This window comes from Medicago sativa, chromosome 5 (genome assembly GCF_051527215.1).
Source record: "Medicago sativa cultivar Bolivia chromosome 5, Bolivia_mono, whole genome shotgun sequence".
Lineage (NCBI taxonomy): Eukaryota > Viridiplantae > Streptophyta > Magnoliopsida > Fabales > Fabaceae > Medicago > Medicago sativa.
Window position 1 is genome coordinate 20372141 of NC_140753.1, and position 6412 is coordinate 20378552.

A 6412-nucleotide genomic window follows, 5' to 3' on the forward strand; every position below is an offset into this window, starting at 1 on the left:
CTACCAAGTTCCCAAAGTCTGCAACCACTTCCAAATATTATCGGGTTACAAGATTACTCTTGTTCCAATGACATTCGTAGGAAAGTCTCGTTTGGGTGTAGTATCGCGTATCAACTAATTTAAGATTACTCTTGATCAGCCACCGCACTACGTCCTAAAAGGCCAAGATGGGTTAAAGGTAACTAAAGGTCCTCAACTTCGACGGTTACTTGAAAGTAATAGTGCCAAACACGATTACTCATGTCAACATAGTATTACCTCCAAGAACCTCCATTGAGCGGGATTATCACATGTACTAACACTCAAGATTACTCTTGGAATAGCACTTTGATTATATCACCATCCTATCTTAATGTTCCCTCAAGCCCGGGTGTAGGACTTATCTCACCACTCACGTTTAAGAAAAGAGAAAGAAGAAGGAGGAACAAATATATACACGGATTTCCATCTTTTATTTTTTTGTTTTTGATTTTTTAAGCAAGTTATAGCACAAAAATTAAATAAGACCAAGTTAGGCTCAACCCTCAAAAGATTTCCCCAGTGAAGTCGCCATTTCTGTCGCGTCATTTTTCGGAGATCAAGGCTATTTGATTAGCGTTTGACTCACTTATTATTTCACGACTTTGAAAAAATTTATTTAAATTGGGGGGTCCGTGGGTTGGTTATATTTAGGGAAGGTATTAGCACCTTAAATATTCGTAGTACTCTACGAGAACCTTTTGGTTTTATTTAACGTTTTGTGCTTTAAACTTGCTTATTTTTTTGAAAAAAAGAAAGGAATTTAAAAATGGAAAAAAAAAGGGAAGACCTAATTATCTACATTTTATTGATTTGAGAGGACGAGTGTCCTTTGCCTACGTACCCGTGAGGGATCAAAATCACGTAGTTCGTGGTTAAAAAATGACGTTTGATTGGTTATGTGTTTTTTATTAGTTTTGAAAAAAGTTTTAAAGAGAAAAGCCAAGCGGCAAAAAGAATTTGTTTGTGTTTTTTATATTGAAAGAAAAATGACTCAAAGTATGATTAAGATTGATTTGATATTTGATTAAGAAAGAAAATAAAAGAACGCTCACTTGATTGAGAAATCAAAGTTTATTATGAAAATATTTTTGTGATTTTTGCTATTTGAATGTTTTTGTTGTTTTTGAATATTGAATAGAACATAAAATAAACTAACGTAGCAATAAGAATAAAAGCGTGAGAATTTTGTAGTGACGTTGGATCACCATAAAATCTCCTAACCTAATCTAATTTTTTTATATTTTTCGATATATAAAAGCGAAAAAGAAATAAAAGACACACACACACACACACTTTTTCTCATTTATATTGTACATTTGGCCTAATTACATTCTAATTCTATGCGAATAATTAAATGACGAAATTTAAATATGCATATGATATTAGTAAACAATAAAATGTGATGCAAAAAATAAAAAATGCATAAAAAAAAAAAGAGACTAGGGATTCAAAATTGGCCATTGATTTGATCAACGGCCCTGATCAGATCAAGAGGCAAATGTTGCAGGCTGTTAGATTGGAAAATTAAAGGGCTAGGAAGGCGAGGGTGCATGTCTTCATTGGATCACAAGGTTATGTATAACCCCAACGACCTTCTTTCTTTCATTTTCCCTTCATCTTTCTCTCCCTTCTTTTTCTACGATCTCTTTCTTCTCTTCTTTTTTACTTTTTTTTTTTACGGCTCTTCTACCTAAAAACAACAAAAGCAAACAAAAATTATAAGGAAAAGAGAAAAAAAGGATGAAGCAGGGTTGTACCCCTTCGATTCTGATCCGGCTTTGATTGTTGGGTTATGGCTTCTTGTGATTCTGATGATTCGGTTTTGAGGTTTTTGGTTGCGTTTGTGAATAGATTTGGCTTATGTTGGGACTGCTTCGATGGTACCGATGGTTTATGAATGGATTTATGGTGGATTAGGACTGTAGAACTGTGCCTGGATTCGTGACTCTGTGACAGTGTGATGCTGGTTGTTTTGATGGTGAAATCGTGAACTGCGGGTATCTGTGTAGTTTTGCAGGTTTAGAAAAAAAAGGCTCCTTGAGGACCGATTGTGATATTGTGTATGTGTATGCAGGTTCGGCTGATGAAAATTGGCTTTTGAAACTGTGTTTCTTTTTACAGGTATATGCGTTGAAATTGTGTGTAAATCGGTCCCCTTGCTTCTGAGAATCCTTGTTCTTTTTATGGCCAAATCAAGTTTTAAGAAAGGAAATTGATTAATGAAAAATTAAGGGAAATGAATGGTGGTTTAATGGACAAGGACGCGTTTGTGTTGAGAAAGGAAGGAAACAGTGGACTTGAGACTGATTGCCTGTGATTGAGGCGTAGGAAATGAACGAAGAAAATGAAATGGACCCTGGACAAAATATTTTGGACTTATTGACACTTTGTTTTTTTTTTGGACACTAATTAAAATGAAAAAATAATATAAAATAAACCTAATAAGAAATAAAATAAAATTAATTTAAAATAAAGCAAAGTAAAACAAAATTAAAAGATGAAAAATAAAAGGTAAGATAAAACTAAAAGACTAATAAAAAAGAAAGGTGAGAAGAGGGCCCAATATTGGACCAAAAAATGAGGTATTTTAAAGTACCACTTTGCCGAATTCTTTCACTGAAAAGACAGAGAATATTTCGGGTAAGAGGACATGTGTCAGTGGGACCTTAGGTCAAAAATTGGGGTATGACAGTAAGAATCAAAGCACCACCAGAGAAAGCCTTCTTGACAACATAAGGACCTTCATAGTTAGGTGTCCACTTGCCCCTTGGGTCGAGTTGCTGGCTTATTTTTCTTTTCAACACAAGTTCGCCTTCCTTGAATTCTCGAGGTCGGACTTTCTTGTCGAAAGCATTCTTCATTCGCACTTGATACAACTGTCCATGAGCCATAGCATCCATGCGTTTTTCTTCAATCAAATTCAACTGATCATACCGACTTTGACACCATTCAGCCTCAGTCAATTTTGCTTCCATGATCACTCGGAGAGATGGAATCTCCACTTCCAGAGGGAGAACTGCTTCCATCCCATATACCAGAGAAAAGGGAGTTGCCCCGGTTGAACTGCGCACTGTAGTATGGTAACCATGCAAGGCAAAAGGTAGCATCTCATGCCAGTCTTTATAGGTAGTGACCATCTTCTGAACAATCTTCTTGATGTTCTTGTTTGCGGCCTCAACTGCACCATTCATCTGAGGTCTATAAGGAGAAGAGTTGTGATGTTCAATCTTGAATTCTTCACATAAAGCTTGCATCATGTTATTGTTCAGATTGGAAGCATTGTCATTGATGATCTTGCTGGGAACACCATATCGACAGATGATGTTATTCTTGATAAACTTGACAACCACTTGCTTGGTCACATTTGCATAGGAAGCAGCTTCAACCTACTTGATGAAATAGTCAATTGCCACTAAAATGAAACGATGTCCATTAGAAGCTTTTGGCTCGATTCTTCCGATCATGTCAATGCCCCACATAGAGAAAGGCCATGGGGAAGAGATAACATTAAGAGCATGTGGAGGCACATGAATCTTGTCGGCATAGATTTGACATTTGTGGCATCTCTTGGCATGTTTGTAGCAGTCGCGCTCCATAGTTATCCAGTAATAGTCGGCTCTTAACAGTTTTCTTGACATGGTATGGCCCATGGCATGGGTTCCGAAAGTACCGTCATGTACGTCATGCATCAATTTCTCAGCTTCTTGTTTATCAACACATCTTAATAAGACCATGTCATAGTTCCTCTTGTATAGGATTTCTCCGTCCAGAAGGAATTTGCTAGCCAGTCTTCTCAACATTTTCTTGTCTTTGTTAGAAGTACCAAGTGGATATTCATGATTCTGCAAGAACTGTTTGATGTCATAATACCAAGGTTTTCCATCATTCACATCTTCATCAGTCTGACTAGGTACTTTTTCAATCGTAAACACATGAGCGGGTCTATCAAGACGATGTACTTTGATTATTGGTACATCGTTCCAGTGATTCACACAAAACATGGAGGACAAAGTAGCAAGGGCATCAGCCATCTGATTTTCATCCCGAGGGATGTGGTGTAGCTCAACCTTCGTAAAGTATGTCAACAGACGTCTTGCATAGTCACGGTAGGGAATCAGCTTCTCATGACGAGTCTCCCATTCACCTTTTATCTGGTTAATAACAAGTGTAGAATCACCATAAATGTCAAGGTACTTGATTCTCGTGTCAATTGCTTCTTCAATGCCCAAGATGCATGCTTCATACTCAGCCACATTGTTTGTACATTCAAAAGTTATTCGAGCGGTGAAAGGAATGTGGTGCTCCTATGGAGCTACAATAACTGCTTCAATTCCTTTACCATAAGCATTGACAGCACCGTCAAATACCAATCCCCACTTGCTAATGGGATCTGGCCCTTCACCGATCAGTGGCTCTTCACAGTCTTTAGCTTTCATATACATAATCTCTTCATCAGGGAATTCAAACTTGATTGATTGGTAATCATCCAGAGGTTGACAAGCAAGATGCTCAGCAAAGATACTTCCTTTGATGGCTTTTTGAGCTTTATACACAATATCATATTTAGACAACAGCATTTGCCAACGCGCAATCTTTCCAGTAACAACAGGCTTTTCAAAGATGTACTTGATTGGATCCATTCGGGATATCAACCAAGTTGTATGATTCACCATATAATGACGCAGGCGTTTGGCAGCTCAAACTAGAGTGCAGCATGTCTTTTCTAGCATTGTATATCGAGTCTCACAGTCGGTGAATTTCTTGCTCAGATAGTAGATAGCATGTTCTTTCTTTCCAGTCTCGTCTTGTTGACCGAGAACACATCCCATGGATTCATCTAATACTGACAAGTACATAATCAAAGGCCTTCCTTCCACTGGCGGGACAAGGATAGGAGGTTCTAACAGGTATTCTTTAATGCTATCAAAAGCTTCCTGGCATTCAACATTCCATACAACAGGCTGATTCTTTCTGAGCAATTTCAAAATTGGTCCACAAGTAGCAGTCATGTGAGATATGAATCTTGATATGTAATTCAGACGCCCGAGGAAGCCTCTGACCTCCTTTTCAGTTTGAGGAGCCAACATCTCTCTGATGGCCCGGACTTTGTCAGGATCAACTTCGATACCTCTTTGGCTGACAATGAAGCCTAGCAGCTTTCCAGATCTTACACCGAATGTACATTTGTTGGGATTCAACCGCAGTTTGTACTTTCTCAATCTTTCAAACATCTTTTTCAAGTATACAACATGCTGCTCTTCGTCACTTGATTTCACAATCATATCATCTACATATACTTCAATCTCTTTGTGAATCATATCATGAAACAAAGTAGTCATACCCCTTTGATAGGTAGCACCAGCATTTATCAAGCCGAAAGGCATTACCTTATAACAGAACGTTCCCCATGGAGTGATGAAGGACGTCTTTTCTCTATCTTCAGGTGACATCTGAATCTGGTTATAGCCAGAGAAACCATCCATAAAGGAGAACACTTTGGATTGAGCAGTACTGTCAACGAGTACATCAATATGAGGCAATGGGAAGTTATCTTTTGGACTGGTTTTATTCAAATCTCTGTAATCAACACACATCCGAACTTTCCCATCTTTCTTTGGCACTGGTACAATGTTGGCGATCCACTCAGGATATTCAGCTGTCATGAGGAAACCTGCGTCAATTTGCTTTTGCACCTCCGCCTTAATCTTAAGAGCCATGTCTGGACGAGACTTTCTCAATTTCTGCTTGACGGGAGGGCATTCAGGTCTTGTCGGTATCCGATGCTCCACAATCTTGGGATCTAGACCCGGCATGTCTTCATAGGACCATGCGAAGACATCTGGATAATCACGGAGAAGCTGAGTAATCTTCTTTTTTACTTCTGGCTCAAGTGCAACACCAATTTTGATCTCTCGCTTGCTCTCTTCGGTGCCCAGATTGACGAGCTCGATTTCTTCCTGGTGAGGCTGAATGGTTCTTCTTTCTTGCTCAAGCAGTCGAGTAATCTCATATGGTATCCCTTCGTCACCTTCCTCATCTTCGGCCTCATATACCGGAAATTCAAAATTTGGAGGAAACGTAGGGTCACTGTGCTCAACGTGTTTATTATGGTTCAGTCTGCATAATATGATTGGGATGATTTTAGAAAAAGGTTTTTTCCATGCAGATTTTTGAAATTAATAAGAAAATAAAGACGTTTTGGTTTTTTCTGGCATTACCATTATTTCCAAGAAAAAGGCACTAAAAAGTAAAAAATAAAGAGTCGCGAAAAAGACGACAACTTTTATTGATAACGGCAATGCCGAAACAAACATGCCCTTACAAAGACATCACTTTCGCCTTGGGCAGGGCGAAAGGGTTGTTATTTTGAAAACAAAGAAAAGCATGAGCA